The sequence below is a fragment of the Triturus cristatus genome, chromosome 3_2 (assembly GCF_964204655.1).
Source record: "Triturus cristatus chromosome 3_2, aTriCri1.1, whole genome shotgun sequence".
Lineage (NCBI taxonomy): Eukaryota > Metazoa > Chordata > Amphibia > Caudata > Salamandridae > Triturus > Triturus cristatus.
In genome coordinates, this window is record NC_140584.1 from 443327346 (window position 1) to 443347019 (window position 19674).

Here is a 19674-nt window from a genome sequence, read left to right on the forward strand (position 1 = left end):
GTGATATCTTTACATAAATCCTTCTGTTTTCTCCCTGGCAAAATGTATGTCTCCCTTCATACATAGTGCAAGATTTTAGGATTACAATCATAACAAGTCTAATAAGAATGTGCTCTAGATTATGTCAAAAAACATAATATATATTTAATGATGACAGTCTAATAGACAATATTTAATTTAATGATCACGTCTCCATTGGCGTTGTCCACCGGCTGTTCAGGGAACAACATAGCTGAAAACATATCACTTCAAATCTGTGAGCAAAAGGGCTTTGTAAGCATGAGATGCACCATGCAAAAACCATCTGGGATCATCATGACATAAATGGATATAAATTGGGTTTATGTCTTGTTGACTGATGCCGTAATACACGTCACTCTCACAACATTAGACACATATGTTTAACATGGATGCAGAAACTATTGGGGTGAGGATTCTCTTGGATAGCACCAAGAGTAATCACACATCAGAAATATGACTGATATGTGAGATGGGGATTATTGAGTACAGCTTGTCCTATAATGCCTCCCTATTTATGTAAAATAGTCATATCACCAATGTAGTTTTGAAATGTGTAGTACATACTGATATGTTGTGAATCTGATTTGTTCCTGTTTTGTATGATCTACAAACCTCTATTAAATATGGGGTGTGGAAAAATCTAACATCTTTCTACTATTATATATTTCAGGCTGGACACCAACCATTTCACGATGAGGCAGAAATTCCGAGTTTGTCAAATTCAACTGCCGAAGGTATATGCCAGTACTTCACAAAGGATGATTCATAGCACATAAGTTAGCGGATGGTTCCATCACATGCATAGGCATCAGATGTTAATGTCTATGTGAAATGTGTATAATTTTAAAACAAATGGAGTGCATTACGAAAGGTTTTTCTTTGTGTATATTCTGTCATGGAAATTACTTCACATGACCACATCAACAGGTTGCTAAGGATGTATTTCCATGCAATAATAAGACATGAGTGTGGCTACCACTAACACAGGCACCATGGTAGCATGCTTCAAATTTTTATGTGTACGTCCTATCTTAGCTAGTCATAACATTCAGCTGTATATATGACTTACAATCATGGGAAAGAATACAGTCGGAATTAGTGTTGGCGCCTTCTCCTACAGTGTTTTTGATTGTTTATGTATATTTACTCATCCTCCTGCCAGCAAAGAAACCATGAAAAAGATTCTAAATGTGTCCCTTGGCCAGCTCTGATAATCATTGCACCTGTGTTTACAAATCTTTTTATTGTTTTTGCTGATGGGACCCCATTTAGTTATAATTTGACATTTAAGCTCTGTTCATACAATGTGACAATTAGTATGTAGATAAAGTTGTCCCTTAGATCATGGTTGGTGATGTGTAACAAAATCATTGTGCAGTTATGACACACATGTAGTTTTGTATATATTTGCTTCACGCTCCCAGACCAAAATGTAATTCCTCTTTTGAGATTTATAGCTGACAGGTACCTGCAGTGTTTAACATATCTTGTAGAGCTACAAGGAATGGTGTGTGTACAGTATTAATCTCAGTCCAAGCATCAACGTCTATGTAGCAGGGATGTATGACGTTACAACGCATACATTTACATCGCGGTACATTACATCGCGGTTTTGAAAACGCAAGTCGTTACAATGAATTGCGTTGGAGGGCGCTGGACTTAGGAGTAGTATAATTTACTATTCCAACTCCAGTCTACGTACAGTAGGGAAGGTGTTGGATAGTAAATTATACTATTCCTTGTCCTAGAGCGCCATCTAGCGCAAGTCGTTGTAACGACTTGCGTTGTAAAAACCGTGATGTGATGGCATCGCGATGTAATCCCCGCGTTGTAAACGATGTTTCCCATGTAGCAGATAATGTGTATGAAAAAAATTCAAATGAATTTCACTCTCCAATTCAAAGAAACGTGCTATCCTTACAAACAGTGACTAAACCCAAGAGAACCATTCGGTTTCTAGCATGGGAGAAACAATATGTGTTTTAAAATAACCCTCACCCACCAAAAGGTCCCTTGGTGGCATGCTTTATCATCGGGTTCATCTTGCTCTGCTGCAGGACGGGGCGTGCTATGACCTAGGGATACGTGGGAGCACTTTCAAGTGAAGTGAAATAATGTGTTTGATGTGAGAGTGGAAGTGTCAGAAGATAAGTGAGTTAAAAAATACCTGGCTTCATGGAAAACTAAACTTTAATACTCCCTATTTCTGGTATTACTAAAAGTGGGGAAAAGGAGGAAAAAGTACTACAATGGGCAGTTTCCTCACAGGTCTACATGTTTCGAAGCCTATCCCTAAGCTTCTTTTCAGGACCTATGATGTTGATCCCTTTTACTACTCTGACTGTTACCCGGTGTGGTAAGCCTAGTCAATGTCAAAAGCTAATATGCATCTTTGTCAAAAATACATTTTCCCAATACCTACTTTTTATTCTCTTTAAAAACGATCTGGAAGGATAGAGGAACAAAGTTAATAATTGAAGTATATACTCTGATATACTCGAAACACCCCTTCACCACACTTGTGAAAGGTTTAAATGGTGATATATTTTTCACTCCATGCACAATAGTTCATTGTAATTTTTACGTTTATATCGTGCTGCCGTTTTGAAGTTATGTTCAAGATGTACAAGACAATACAATACATATAACAAGGAACACACACTCTGAATGCACTTTCAGTTTGCAGATATCGGTTCCCTTTTATAATGCATAAGTGCTGTGTGCAAGTAGTCATCTATACAGGAGAGAAAAAACAAGATGTGACAGTTTATCAGCAATTTATAAAATCTGACAGGCAACGTACACCTAATTACATGGGAGGGGAGGAGCGCTTGTAGTCAAACACTGTGGATAGAGGAAGGATTCAGTCAGAGTTAAAAAAAAATATATATATATACATATAGGGAGTAGAATAGTACTTTGTCTGGATATGATGCCCGGGGTATCGGCTATGTCGTACTTACTTCGTCAAAACATCTCTCTCGCCCAAGACACTACCTGCCTGTGGAAAAAATGGGAGGGGAGGAGCGCTTGTAGTCAAACACTGTGGATAGAGGAAGGATTCAGTCAGAGTTAAAAAATATATATATATATACATATAGGGAGTAGAATAGTACTATGTCTGGATATGATGCCCGGGGTATCGGCTATGTCGTACTTACTTCGTCAAAGCATCTCTCTCGCCCAAGACACTACCTGCCTGTGGCAGAGTACCGGTATATATAACCGGTTTGTTCTGCAATCAGCATGCATGTGTATCTAAACACTAGAATGCTAACCTCCAAGATGGCCGCCTACCTTGGAATGACTAACTTCCGGGCTCAAGGTAAACCTTCGCCCATGAAACTAGAACGCGGGATTCACAAAATGGCCGCCTTAATATGGCACAACTTCCTGGTTGGTTAGTTGATACAAACTGGGGTTCACGGTTGCATATAGACTGGTCAGGTGTGACCTGAAAGGTTTGAAATGAGAATAAAAATTATGAGGCAACATTCATTACCAAAGAAAAGGGTTGTGATCAGTACTATGTTAAAAATGAGTACTACGCTGAGCCATTTCTTGATCATGAAAGGAAAACCTTCCTAATGTTGGAAAAAATGGGGCTGCGCAGTTTTACCTCTGCTGTTACAGGAAAAAATGGCCCGATGTGGCAGATCTCCCTGGTTGGTTGTTATTCATATGTATCAGTGCATATTAATCAAAATAAGTGGGCAAAATTGAGGGGCGAACTTTTGCAAAAACATTGATGTAAGTAACACAAGATCAGTGTTTTATTACTGAGGATGGATGTATGACGTTACAACGCACACTTTTACAACGCATGCACTTACAACGCATTTTTTACAACGCATAATCCATTACAACGCATGACATTACAACGCATGACACTACAACGCATTTTTAAAAACTACCTTTACAACGCATTTCCATTACAACGCATACTACCTTTACAACGCATACCATTACAACGCATAATATTAAATTGCATTTAAGGTAAGTATTAGATAGTATAGGGGTAAAAGTTACTTTTCTAACTCCAGGGGGTGCAACAGTAGGGTAAGTGTTGGATAGTATAGGGGTAAAAATTACTATTCTAACTCCAGGGGGTGCAACAGTAGGGTAAGTGTTGGATAGTATAGGGGTAAAAATTACTATTCTAACTCCAGGGGGTGCAACAGTAGGGTAAGTGTTGGATAGTATAGGGGTAAAAATTACTATTCTAACTCCAGGGGGTGCAACAGTAGGGTAAGTGTTGGATAGTATAGGGGTAAAAATTACTATTCTAACTCCAGGGGGTGCAACAGTAGGGTAAGTGTTGGATAGAATAGGGGTAAAAATTACTATTCTAACTCCAGGGGGTGCAACAGTAGGGTAAGTGTTGGATAGTATAGGGGTAAAAATTACTATTCTAACTCCAGGGGGTGCAACAGTAGGGTAAGTGTTGGATAGTATAGGGGTAAAAATTACTATTCTAACTCCAGGGGGTGCAACAGTAGGGTAAGTGTTGGATAGTATAGGGGTAAAAATTACTATTCTAACTCCAGGGGGTGCATCAGTAGGGTAAGTGTTGGATAGTATAGGGGTAAAAATTACTATTCTAACTCCAGGGGGTGCAACAGTAGGGTAAGTGTTGGATAGTGTAGTGTAATATTATGCGTTGTAATGGTATGCGTTGTAATGGTAGTATGCGTTGTAATGGAATGCATTGTAAAGGTAGTTTTTAAAAATGCGTTGTAGTGTCATGCGTTGTAATGTCATGCGTTGTAATGGATTATGCGTTGTAAAAAATGCGTTGTAAAGGTAGTGCGTTGTAAAAGTTGCGTTGTAAAGGTTGTTCCCCACTGAGGATAGGTCTCATAGGGAGCCAATTATTGTTCATAAATAATCATACTAGTGGTGGTATGACTAGTAATTGCTAGATGGAAAACCATACATAGACTAATTAATTTGCCCCCATGGAATATTGTCATTAAGGCCCCTTGTGTGTGTGCCAATCCAGAAGGCCCGCCGCTGTTCTTTTTCGAACAGAGTGATTTCTGAGTCCATTTGTTCCATTATTGTCCACTGTAGGTCTAGTGTCGTGTGGTTGGTTTCTAAGTAGTGTGTTGATATTTTAGTTGTGGCTTTCTTGCAATTCACTTTGCTCCTTTGTTCGCAGATGCGTACTTTCACAGGGCGTGTGGTCATCCCAATATAGTGACGACCGCACGGGCAGGTGATCAGGTAGATAACATTCTTGCTATTGCACGTGGTGAATCTACGTTGTTCCCACTCGGTGTCATTGTTAAAGGTAATGTTCTTACTCATTCTGGTTAGATGGCCTACGCTACATTGACCACGGGGGTGGTGACATTTCAGTGGCGGAAGAAGAGTGTTTGACACCGCACTTTTCGCGGTCCTGTATGTACCACTAAGTCTCGCACACTTTTCCCTTTCGTGTGAGAGTATATAGGTTTGGGGAAGTTCAGGTGTCCACAGCTGAATGTACACCAGTGTCTGTTTATTGTTTTGGTTACTTAATTGGAACAGGTATTGAAAGTTGTTATGCAGATTCTTGTTATCTATCTTCTTTGACTTTCTGTGTTGTGGGTTCCAGTAGGGCGTCCCTATTGTTGTTTCTAGCGCCTTTCAAGGCGCTCCCCACCACCTTGGTTGGATAGTTCCTTTTCACCAATTTCTTCCGCAGTTTTCTACTTGGGTCTTGAAGTCCTTTACATCACATCAGAACAGTTTCTCCTCAATCTTCAAAAACTGACCCTAGGGGAGATTATCCCGCAAGTGTCAGGGATGGAAGCTGTCTTAAAGGAGAAGGCAGTTCTTAGCCGTTGCTTTGAAATGTGTGGTAGTTATCAGGCCACCATCTTTCAGGAAGATGTTGAGGTCCAGAAAAACAAGTTCTTTATTGGAGATGGTGTTAGTGAATTTGAGGAATCGATTCTGATGATTTAACCAAGTCATGAACCTGTTGGCCGTTTCCTCATCGCCATTCCAGATGACGAGAACGTCATCTATGTAACATTTCCATACCCTCATGTGTCGTTGGAAAGCGTTATTTGGGTTGAGAACTGTGTGTGCCTCCATGTGGTGGACATATAGCCCGACTATACTAGGAGCAAATGTACTGCCCATGCTGGTCCCGTGCTTCTGGAGATAGAGTGTGTTTTTATATCGAAAGAAATTTGACAGTCTAATAGACAATATTTAATTTTAATGATCACGTCTCCCTTGGTGTTGTTCACCAGCTGTTCAGGGAACAACATAGATTAAAATACATCACTTCAAATCTGTGAGCAAAACGGCTTTGAAGCCATGAGATGCAACATGCAAAAACCATGTGGCATCATCATGACATTAATGGATGAAAATTGGGTTTATGTCTTGTTGACTGATGACGTAATTCATGTCACTACCACAGCATCAGACACACATGTTTAACATGGACGCAGAAACTATTGGGGTGAGGATTCTCTTGGATAGCACCAAGAGTAATCACACATCAGAAATATGACTGATATGTGAGATGGGGATTATTGAGTACAGCTTGTCATACAAATGCCTCCCTATTTATGTAAAATAGTCATATCACTAATGTAGTTTTGAAATGTGTAGTACATACTGATATGTTGTGAATCTGATTTGTTCCTGTATTGTATGATCTACAAACCTCTATTAAATATGGGGTGTAGAAAAATCTATCATCTTTCTACTATTATATATTTCAGGTGGACACCAACCATTTCACGATGAGGCAAAAATTGCGAGTTTGTCAGATTCAACTGCCAAAGGTATATTCCAGTACTTCACATGGATGATTCATAGCACATGAGTTTGTGGATGGGTCCATCACATGCATAGGCATCAGATTTTAATGTCTATTTGAAACGTGTATAATTTAAAACAAGTGGAGTGCATTACGAAAAGCTTTTCTTTGTGTATATTCTGTCATGGAAATTACTTCACATAGCCCCATCAACAGGTTGCTAAGGATGTATTTTCATGCAATAATGAGGCATGAGTGTGGCTACCACTAACACAGGCACCGTGGTAGCATGCTTCCAAGTTTTATGTGTACGTCCTATCTTTACATATTTGCTCAAACTGACCAACTCCTGCCCACCGCCATGCTTTGTATACATTTTCGCCTTGGTAGGTGTGCTGCATTCGCCCTTACTCTGTTGAAAAGGATCATGTGTAGTCAAGACATGCATTTATTCTGCAACATCACAGCACATTGTTGATGATGTTTACGTATTGTGAGGACCCTGAACAGCTACCACTCACTAACCACATAATGCATACCTTCATGGGTGGAAGTATGTGCAGTCCCATACTAAGGCAAAGACAGTCCTTTACAAGGCTCACTTAAAGGTCAACACTGTATAGCACTCATACATCAATTTCAATGGTCACTAACCCACATGGCTCTGATTTACACTACACATAATGCGTTGCTTCCTGACATTACCCACCTACAAGGAAATGTTTCTCAAAAGTAATGAAACAAATATGTCAGCTTGACAGCCATGTCATCATTGTGCACAAAGTTAAAAGGGCATATATGACAAATGTAACCACTGTCCTTGCCATTTCCAAACATGACTTCCCTTAGGCCTGTCCTTATGCAGGTCACTTAGCTAGCCATAACATTCAGCTGTGTACAATACAGGGAAAGAATACAGTTGGAATTAGTGTTGGCGCCTTCTCCTACAGTGTTTTTAATTGTTTATGTATATTTACTCATCCTCCTGCCAGCATGGAAACCACGTAAAAGATTCCAAATTTGTCCCTTGACCAGCTCTGATAATCATTGCACCTGTGTTTACTTTACAAATCCTTATATTGTTTTTGCTGGTGGGTCGCCATTTAGTTTTAATTTGACATACAAGCTGTGTTCATACAATCTGGCAATTAGTATGTAGATAAGGTTGTCCCTTAGATCATGTTTGGTGATGTGTAACAAAATCATTGTGCAATTCTGACACAAATGTGGTTTTGTATATATTTGCTTCTCGCTCCCAGACCAAAACGTAATTCTTCTTTTGAGATTTATAGGTGACAGGTACCTGCGGTGTTTAACATGTCTTGTAGAGCTACACAGAGAGGTGTGTGTACAATATTAATCTCAGTCCAAGCATCAACGTCTATGTAGCAGATAATGTGTAGCAATAATGAAGCTCATGGTTGCACAATGTGACTCAAAAGGCAGAACAAACAGTTTTACTAGCATAACAAGTGATGACTACACATCTAAGTTGTAGTCTGTATGATCCTTACTTATAGCCTCTCAGATGTTGATATGACACGTCTACATGACGTTTTATATGGCTGCATCATTGGTACCATGGTAGTCTAATAAGGATCCATTCTGTAAAGGTTTAAAATCATGAATTTGTGGAAGATGTAACTGTACAGTTGCACAGAGAAAATCTATTCTAAAACTCTTTTCCTGTTATTTATATTTTATTTGGATTCCTACTGTTGGGCACGACACAGTTGCCCCTTCTGAAACATGTCTTATTTGGGAAATAGCTCCATGAATGCGTGATAGGTTTTCAGAAATTATAAATAAGTGCTCTTTTTAGAAGGAAAGCCAAACAAAAAAAAGCTAATGGAAACTTAAATGATCCAATATACATAACTTAATAGTGCCCTACTGAACGTTAGCATTAGGGAACAAGGATGCTTCATGAGCAGAACAGAGGAACAAAATAAACTACATCAAACCAATGGAGGACTGCAGGTGAATGAAAAGAACATGGCATAATGACAAGCACATGACTAAGTGATTAACTGGCTAAAAGTGCTCACTAATGTTCATCTTGCAATTCTGGATCTGAAACTGGGGAACACTACAGGCCCGATTCACAATGGTAAACTGAGGCGAAAGTCTAACTTTACAATTTTTGGTATTCACAAAAGGCATTTACGAGTAGTAAAGTTAGACTTTTGTCTCAGTTTAACTTAAGTTTTGGACTTAAGACTAACTGAGACAAAACTTAAGTTAAACTGAGACAAAAGTTGAACTTGACTACTCGTAAATGCCCTTTATGAATACCGAAAGTCGTAAAGTTAGACTTTTGTCTCAGTTTACCTTTGTGAATCAGGCCCCACATCTTCATCCTCTGATGATTGTGCAGCCTCCTGAGGTTGTGGTTGCATTACAATTGGAGGCTGTGGAGCAATTGTGGGTGGCTCAGATGCACACGTATCAGTGGTTGAAGATGTATGCCCCATTTTAGCAAAAACATTAGAAAATGCCATGAAAGCTGCATGGTATTCCCTGGCAAGGGTTTGCTGGTTTTGCAATACAGCAACGACATTGCTCTTGAGGGCACTCGTTGTTGCTGTGAAAGAGTTCCTCTTGGCTTCCATTCTATTTCCTAAGACCTTTAGTTCATGATGCAAGGACTGGATGAAGTAATTAATGGCTCCTTACTCAGTGACAGCATCACTAGTGCTTGATGTAGAGTGGCTCCAGCCATGTCAGCTAAGGAAACATCAATCCCATAGACCCAAGAATGGTTGTGTACTGCTTCTGCCAACCCATTATTAGGGCTGAAATCACACAGAACTCCTTCTATAGTACCTGATAATGTATCCATCCCCAACTTGACTTCTTCCATCGTACGCTGCTGTACTCCAACCACTCTCAAGGCATATGTTGAGCAGCTGTATGTGAAGCATTTTGGTTAACTTGGAGACCCAACAATGTCTTCTTCCCTTGCCAAGTTCGAAGAAGAACAACCCATAATGCCTAGGAGTTGGTTGACTGTTTCTTCATCCATGGGTTAGCAGGTAGGTCAACTTAATCATTATGGAGAGGCTATTGTACAGGAGAGGTAGGCTGTTCCTCTGCAAAATATGTAGCTAATATCAGAATTCTACTGAATTTGTATTTGGTATTGTTCATAGTTGAATTGTGACCCACAATTTGTTTTCATACTCACATACTGGAAAGTTACAAAGTACTTAGCACTATGGGCAGATTGTTGTATAATCCAAAGTCAGCACTATTTGTAGGATCTATTCTTTACCATCCTAATATGCTAATATGCTAATATGCTAATGTAGCAATATGTATATGTAAGTGCAACAACGTACCATTTTCAGACACACATGTAAGTTATGATTATACATCACTATGTAGTTTTTATTTTAGACATGTAAAGCATTTAGTAACACTGTCTACATATCAACTCGTAGGCATTTAAATCACATCACTGTTGTGTTCCATGCCTCTTGACATTATTACCCACACCTGTATAATCTCAGCAGTATATAAGGTAATTAATTGCCTAGCCATTCTATCTCCATGCAGTTCAACAGGTGTGAAACAAACAAGACATTAGTTAAGTATTTCTGTGTTATTTGCCTTTGTATTTATACTATATTGTGTAGCACTCAGATATGAAGGACAAAGATTTCACATAATTATTATGGACTAAGTTTTTACCATTACAGGACACACACATTTCTACACATTAAACACATCCTTACAGAATGTTCAAAATGTCACAGCTTTGCCATTCTTCACAACACACTAAACCATTATGATGAGTGATGACCAATGCAATGTATAAATTAAATTAGGAAAGATATGGAACCTCGCGGTTTCATGCATTGCTGCCCACAACATACTCTTCATGTTCTAAATGTGTTGTAAGATATGAACAGATTGGATATTGTACACAACATTTGGACTAGTTGTACATAATGATGCATAGTTATTGACCTTGAAGTACTTTGCTTTGCGATAGAGAGCCCAGGATTCCTCCATTTTCATATGTGAAAATAGCCTACCATCATAATTCTAGGGTCGCCAACCTGTATTTTTGTTATTAGCAACACAGGCAAGGTTGCACCATTGTTAACGTGTGACACCTATATAGGTGTTCCAATTTTATTATAAAATATAACTCTGTGTATGTGATACTTGAGGCAGTTGAAATGGTATGACACATTTCTGCACACACACAAACATGCCTATAACGAAGGCACCCTTGCACTATTTTGTATGGGTGGCTACTGTGGGCGTAAGTTGCACCCAGGGCACCAGAGCTAGCTGAAAAACAGATATTTAGCCCATATTAGTAAATATCAAGCATTATTTCGTACTCTCTTTCACAAAACACACCAAATTAGCTTGCTGGCCTGCATTATGTGACAGTTTAGTGTCTATGCCCTGTTTTTGTGTATAGACAGAAATGTGTGCTTCACATGTGACCATGGTGGTATGTAATATTTCACAAAGACACATACACATCTGTCCTATTAAGCTAAGGTGTATAGATGACTAACATCTACATATATGTGCATCATTTGTTTCATGAGGACATGATAATACATGATAATACACATATTGTAGATACATTTGTTGTCTGAGTGTTACGCTATAACTCTACACATTAACACGTTTTGAATCATGATGCTGATTGTATATTGGACTTTCTCCCTTCCAGGTAGAGAATCAGTTTCGCAAAAGATCAATCCGGAGAGTAGACGTCTCTGTAGGGCGTGAAACAAACTTTGTAAAATTCTGGGGCGTGACCATTGTTTTAATCTTGCACTTCTATTGACTTGAAGAGACCGGTGTAAGAAAATGATCTGGAGTTGGAAAATAGTATCACAAGTACTGTTAACCGATTTATTCCTATTAAAGTACTGAAAACCCAATTGAGACATTCAGCCTCTTGGTATAACGCTTCGCTTAACGCTTCGCTTAACGTTCAAAAAATGATCTACAAAAAAGACTGATAGAAAATGGCGCAAGTCCTACAATGCAGAGGACATACAAATCTTAAAAAGACTCTGGCAAAGTATAAGATTGAAATTGCTAAAGCAGAACTTTTTTTCTACCGCTATCTTTGCTGCACCCAACAGAGCAAAGAAAGTGTGAAACATCCTATACCCGCGACATAGGTTTATGTGACAATCTGGCCGGGTTTTTAGAGGAGAAATAGAAAATCATCAAAGGCATTAACACGTCTCTTTCGAAAAGGTTTTGACTGGAATCAGTGCTAAGGAGCAAATAAGTGTACTAGTTCACTTTAAGCATTTAACAGAGGATGATTTCTAAATATTGCATTGTCTATTTCCTCCGGCTCACCCCTGGATCCTTTACCCCACAGGGTTTGAAAGGAACAGGCAGGGGAACTTTACCCACGGCTCTTGCAAATTTGTTGCCAATCTTTGCAAACTGGCGAAGTTCCAGCAATTTGGAAAAGGGAAATTGTGTCACCTTTATTACAAATGTCAATGCTGAACCCTACAATCTTAAGTGACTACTGACCAATTTCTCTTCTACCGTATCCTGTAAAGATTCTAGAGCGTTTTGTTAGCAAAACATTAGCTCAGTTTTTAGAAATCAACCAAATTTTGGAAGAGGAGCATTTCGGCTTTCGCCCAAGCCATGGGAGGAAATATCTTTGCCATGGGGCTGAAAGAGCTTTGCTGTCCACTATCGACGACCTTAGAATTAAAGTAGACAACTATCAATCAAGGGTACTAATCTTATTACGTCTGTCTGCCACGTTCTATACCATAAACCACAATATGCTGTTAGGTAAATTAACCTTGGTTGAGGGCACGGGCACGGAAGCGAAGTGGCTTCATTTTTTCTTGTCCGATAGACACTTTGCGGTGTCATTACCATTGCGCTCTGAGTTTAGGATTGTTCAACATGGCGTCCCGCAAAGTTCGTCAAATTAGCCCAATTCTCTTTAATATATATTTAAGCTGTTTGATTTCACTTAAGTCACAAAACATCAGCCTAGTCAAGTCAAGAATAACTTTATACGGTTCAAAAGATTGACCATAAAAGTATAAACATACATACATAGATACATACAAAATGAATAAAATGTACATGTTAGATTTGTTCAACAATATGTCATTTGACTCAAAAGCTCCAAAATGTTTTCTTATTATAAAAGTTATAAAAGTCAAGTTGCTAAAAAGGTCAAACAGCCATTTCATTTACAATTCATACCGTTTCCTTATTAAAAGTGCAATTCTGATAAAATGTAATACTGCAGAGCAAATAACATCAGAGAACAACGAACATAGGCGGTTGAAACCCTCCTGGTAATTGCGGGGGCGAGCTTTTCCTAAAAATGGGATAAGGAACCGTGTCCTTGGCTCTTTGTAAAGTGCTGAACTATCACAAGGGAAAGGAGTAAGGTTATTGCACCAACCGGCCTGTTTGGGGAAGGCCACCAAAAAGTGGAATGTGCAAAGCCGAATCCTAGTCAATAAAAATCTATAGTGTGAGTTTGTGGTAAAAGACAAGTAAAATTATTGTTGTTGTGAAAGGCGCTGATCTATGTGGAGGTGCAGCCCTGGATGCTGGTTGTGATTATCAAGCTCAACAAAATATGCGTTTTTTATGATCGGTTTCATATTTATGTTGATGATGGAGGGATTATCGTAATAGTGTCCTAGGCCTATTTTGTTAAATGTTCCTTTCACATAGCAAAGCCAGGGGATGGCCTTGGCATTATCCAGGACCATACAATCCTTATAATCGCCCTTCTAAGCTTTAAGTCTTCTGACTGCCAGACTTTGACCCAAAGATTCAACGGGGCAATGTTGATCAGATCTACAATAAAACCAATCCCTACCTCAAAATGGCAGAATGCTGTGGAGGCGCTTTTTGGGAGAATCAATCATCTTTTTAAAAACTTATTTTCTAGTATTTGCAGTTGAGTGCTTTTGTGAACTCCCCGTACTCCAGCCCCGTAGGTAGCAATTGACAAGCATTTTGCTTTGTATAAAATGATCATTTCATCTACAGGTTTGTGGCCTGACTTGCATGCGAAGCGGAAAAGGCCTTCCACAGCACGGTTAGTATTCAGCACCCTAGATTTAATAAGGGGGTCCCAGTTCAATTTATAATTAAAAACGTTCCCCAGGTAATTAAAATTAGAGACCTTATCAATTAGCTTGTCCTTTACAGTAAATTTCCATCAGCCTAGTCAATTATGCTGATGACACTCAACTTATCCTATCATTCAAAGCAAATCATAGGACGCCAGTCAACGCCATCCGTGAGTGTATGAATGACATCATCAGCTGGCTAAAATTGAGCTCCTTGAAGATTAATGGCAACAAGACTGAAGTCCTTTGCTGCTTAGCAACTAAGTCCCCCGAACCTCTGGCCAGTTTCGTCAGACAAGACTCCTGTTCCTTCAGAGGCTGTCAGAAATCTGACAATATTTACAAACGACAGTGGTGGAACGATTGGTAGCACATCCATTCCCCTTGTGCATACAATATCAGCATGTGAGTCTTGGTGCCCCTCGAGGTTATAAGGACTGCACCCCAGAAGCCCAATTGGACCTAGTGAGAGCATAAAACAGAAATAAACCTTGGCACTCCTATATCAATTCATAGAGTTTTTCAGGTCTATCAATTCAAAGTACCAGCAGGACATCAAAGTCGTTCTTGCCGTATCAGTTTAAAATGAATATGTGCCAAAATTACAAGATTGAAAAAACATTAGTAATATAATCAGGATGATCAGCTTGGTGTGTCAATCCTCCTTCCAAGCGTTGAACCGGCAGCAGACACGTGTTTCGTTTCATAGAAACTTTTTCAAGGCTGCAAATGATGCCATAAAAAAGATTTTACATTATTTATATCCAACAGATATATATCAAGCTAACAATGGAAACAGGAAGCACGCATTTTGAGTTATAAAAGAAAAAAGAAAACATGGAGATCAAGGCATCTACCATGTTGATGTATTATGTGAGTGTAACTAAAGCAAAAAAGAGAAAAGTGCAGATAGACCAGAAGTAACCCGTTGTGATAAATATAAAAATATATATAAAACGTGCAGTGCTCATAGCCCAAGACAAAGCTATTATATTTCACAAAAGATTGTGTAAAAAAAAACAAACACAATTCTGTGGGTTTCGTTAGGATAGATACCTTCAATCGATATTTAGCACGAATGACCACACAGTAGTGTATGTCCGTCCAAGTCTTGGCGTGGGAAATCGTTTGTCCCTATTCAATTTGTCGAGAAAAACTATAAAGAAAAAACAGAAAGTCTAAAATCGTTCTAGCTAAGGGTTAAATACATAGAGATTCTTTATCTATTAATAAGTGAAGCACTATTAAAGAATAGTAAACATACCTAGGTATGTTTTTTTCTCTCTGTAGTGCAGTAGACCACGTCACGTATTCATATGTGTAAAACCGCTTCTTATTTTTTGTATGTTTTCGCTTGTTATTCTTTCTACAATAATAGAGCAGAAATGGTATCCAAATCAGTATATTCATTTGTTCTAGAAAAGGTTTTAACCTAGACACCTATGTGTCATAGGGAAAAATATAGGGACAATTCTGGTTTGAGCTGTACAATGATCACCCAGAGCCCAATACCACTTGGGCTGCTTTGTTTATTGTTAAAAACCTAGCTTGTTATTTTCTTGAAACAAGCTAAAAAGCAGTATATATTTTAAAAGACCTCTTGCGTTGAGAGAAACAAGTTATAGATCAAGGAAAATGGCAAAAATGTAGGCAAGAGAGACTTCATTTTGTGTAGTCACAGAGTCATGGGCTATGATATGCCCCTAAAAAAACATAAAAAGAGAAAGACAGAAGAGTGTTAATAAACACTTGCACCAACCAATAATACAGCATTTTGTTAAAATATAGTTCAACCCATTCTATTATAATTATTTCATTTGTGATGTTCTTAAAAAAAGGGGGAAATATTCTATCCATGCGAAATATCTTGTCTTCCCAGGCTCATATGGAAGTAGCAAAGAGCCGGGATCTTACTCCTCCTTACAAATTAAGGTTTGTCATAATAAGGGTACTTGTAGTAGTAAAGAGTAACAGGGATTGTGAAGACCCCAAGGTACGGTGCAGTGTTTTTGCTGTTAATGGGACAAAGATCATAAAGCCCTCGAGCTGCAGTGTGGCATTTAAATATCGATTTCTCATTGTTTATTGAAAAGGGGGCCATCTTATAAATGCATACCCCGTGAGCGATTGTTCGGCTTGGTAATGCCAAAGGAAAGGGGAAGGAGCAAAGAGAACCACTCTTAACATTCTCATAGAAAACCTCAATCTTGCGGTATTTTTTGAGTAAGGTCGGTCCCACGTCCATAGCATTAGTAAGCTAGCCTTCAAACTCACCTTATGTCCTTGAGGCTCCCTCACGGTGCAGTAGTTCCCGAAATAGATCTACAGCGCCGGCATTGTTTACAGGTACTTGCTTTAAAGCAACCGCGTAGGCGCCACGTCTTATGTCTGGTCACGTGATGTCTTAGTCACTATCTAGTCGTTTTGATAGAAAAGGGACTACGGTAAATATACCCTCACTATTACAATGAAGCCTATGGCGGCCATTGTCGTGTGGTGTAGGTTTAAAAGAAAGTTAGTAAGTGCATGCTTGTGGAAGCCATTGTCGAGTGATGTAGGTTCGAAAGAAAGTTAGTAGGTGCATGTTCAATGTCGTGGTCTCCTGTGAAGCAGTATATAGAAGTAAATTCACTTCATTCAAATTCTGGAACCAAGCATTTTACGAAATGTTATGCACAAAAATAAAAAAGGAGTTTTTTTCTATATTCTTAGTCAATGTTAATTAGGGGTGGGCGGAATTTGCGAAATTTACTTTCGCAAATTTTAGAGAAAATGTTAAAAATCTCCGCAAACACGCGGAAATATCGCGAAGATGCGGAAGTTTTTTTCCCGCTCGTTTGCGGTATTTTTTGCATGGTCGCGGCTCGCCAACTTACCCATGCGGTTGCTCGCTGGCGCGGTCATCTTGTTTTCACTTGTCTCGCGGTGCATGATCGCAAGAAGAAAGACGTGATCGCGAGACGAATGACGTTACTGAGGGCGCAAACTGTCGCGAGACAGCGCAAATTGCTACCAACAATCCAACATCTCGTGGAGAACGCGTCCGGATCGGGAAAACTTGTCGCCGAACGCGGGGATTCAGGTAAGGCGATCGCGCGCACGCGAGAATGTATTATTGTACAGCGCGAGCAAGCAAAAAATGTCCCGTAAAATGCGGATTGCGGACATTTTTACATTTTCGCGCTCTGCGCGGAACGCGAAAATGTCAAATTATCGCAATTTCCGCGAGCGGAACGGAATTTTAGCCCAGGCCTAATGTTAACACATTAAGAGTGATTTAGAGTTAAATAAGAGCCATTGCATTGTCACTCAATATGTAACAGTTGCATCGTAATCATATGCTTCTTGCACATATATTCCCATATTGTACAAATTTTTAATTCATTTAGAAATATTCATCCTTAATGCCACACAGAATTTAAGAAACACATCAAGATCATATGCACCTTGAATTCATATTGTAATGTCTTTTACAATACTCAAATCAGTTTAAGTTTAAACATGTCAGGCATTGAAATCATACATTTTGTTGACTGCTTTGCCTACATTTGCAGATAACGTTCTCATCTTCTTTTTGCATATGTATTACAAGCAGGCAAATGGCTATCTCGACAAAGATGACCATCTATTATTTGAGGAAGACAAACAGCTCCTTGTCAATATTGATACCTCTCTCCACCGCACGGAGGCGTAGGATCCATTGTGCTTCAGCCTTTCTCATCATTAGTATCCTATCCCTACCCCTTGCAGCTGTCTTAATTTTTGTGATGCCATGGAAACTCAAGCCAGTCAGGGATCTGTTGGGATGTTCAGTATTAAAGTGATCCGCCAAAGGATAACTGCAATCATTCTTCCTAATGGCCCTTACATGTTCTTGAATTCTTTCTTTTAGCGGGCGAATAGTACTGCCTATGTATATTAGGCCACAAATGCACCGTAGACAGTAGACCACGTATTTCGTATCACAGTTCATAAATTGACGAATCTGATAAGTGATGTTGGTATTGTATTTAAAGTTCTTCAATTTGTGGCATGCAAAATGGCACGTTACAATGTGCACACATTCTGGTTTCGTCGATAGCCATGTCATATCATATCATCATTTGTAGCTATATGCCTCCAAGTGGCAAAAGAACTTACTATTAAGGGTCGAACTGTTAAAAATAATCCTGCACTTGGTTGGTTTGACCATAACTGTACCAAAGCCCATAAATTACTTAAAAAGGCTCTTAATGATAGTCCCAGGAATAAAGGGTTAGTTACTCAACTAAGGAAAGAGTATGCACAAGCAGTGCAGGTGCGGAAAAGGGAAATTAAGCAAGAAGCCTGGGCTGCTTTGATGGATAAGGCTACTCTGAAAGATAGCTCCAAATTCTGGAAAATCATTAATACTCCTCTGTTATCTGGCTCGCAGAATTCTGTTTTAGAACTTAACATATCAGAAGAGGATTGGTTAAGCCATTTTGAAAAAATCTATGGGAGTAATCTTGAGCTGGATACCTTTGAGGTATCTACTTCTAATCCTCCGTTGTCCCCTGTTATTTTTAATATTGAGGAGGTGAGAAAAGCGATTGAGGGAACGGCTGGCCGCAAGGCGCCAGGTCCAGATGGGGTGCCCTCGGACCTGTTTAAAGCCAACCCTGAGTACTGGGCAAAAATTTTGATGAATGTTTTTAATACTGTGGCTGTAACTGCTCCCCCAGAGTCATGGTCCCGTTCGATCATAATCCCCGTGTTTAAGAAGGGCCAAAGGGGAGACCCCAGATGCTACAGACCCATATCCCTGTTGGATTCTTCCATTAAAATCCTAGGGAAGGTTATCTTAGGTAGGCTGACGAGCTGGACATCTGAGAAAAATATAATAACCGACGTCCAGTACGGATTTAGAGCGGGGCGGGGCACAGAGGATCAATGCCTTAATTTACATTTGATTGTCTCTAAATATACAAAAGCCACAGAGGGCTCGATTCATCTAGGCTTCATGGACCTGTCTACGGCTTTTGACCTGGTCAACAGGTCAAAGCTATGGTCCTTGTTACTGGATTTGGGACTTGACAGGCCCCTTGTGTACTTCCTGGCTGATTTACACAAAGACTTGAGTGCCTCTATAAGGATGACTCAGGCGGGAAAATGTACAGCTAGTTTTAAGTCTGGCAGAGGAGTGCGCCAAGGTTGTATTCTTGCACCTATGTTGTTTACATTGTATACAAATGCCTTGGAAGGAAAATTGTTATCTGCCACACCTGATATCCCGCGTATGGGAGGTATTCCTATACCTGTACTTCTCTACGCGGATGATGCAGTTTTACTGGCCCGGACACCGCTTGGGTTACAAAGATTACTGGATTCTTTTGGGGATTTTATGAATTCCATGGACCTCGTGGTTAATAATGGCAAATCACACATTATGTCATTGGGTAAGGGGAAAAAGCACCTTAAAACCTTCCATTGTAACGGTGAAGTAATCTCGAGGGTGAAAGTGTTCACATATTTGGGAGTTGTTTTTGATGATAAAGGTAGTTGGGGCCCGCAACTCTCTATTAAGGTGAATGCTGTCCACAGTTCTTCAGCTGCAATATTGGGTTTCGCGAAAAGATTAGGAGGAAAACCATACGCAGCCATTTTAGCCATACATCAGGCTAAAACTGTTTCAATTGCAAAATATGGGGCTGCAATATGGGGACATATTAAATCTGACCCCATACAAAGAGAAGAAAATACATTTTTACGTGCTCTTCTCGGCCTCCCTCAATCCACTGCGACCTTTTCGATCCA

At 39.5% G+C, this 19674-nt stretch overlaps 1 protein-coding gene across 1 annotated transcript in view; it reads left to right on the plus strand.

Annotated features, from left to right (window-relative positions):
- The first annotated feature begins 697 nt into the window (after window positions 1-697).
- LOC146857504 (3-galactosyl-N-acetylglucosaminide 4-alpha-L-fucosyltransferase FUT3-like) overlaps window positions 698-19674 on the plus strand; it is a 391106-nt gene continuing 372129 nt past the window's right edge. Inside the window, exons 1-2 of the mRNA XM_085646826.1 lie at window positions 698-755; window positions 6747-6809. The gene's annotated coding sequence lies outside the window, so the exon portion shown is untranslated. The remainder of the gene's footprint in view (window positions 756-6746; window positions 6810-19674) is intronic.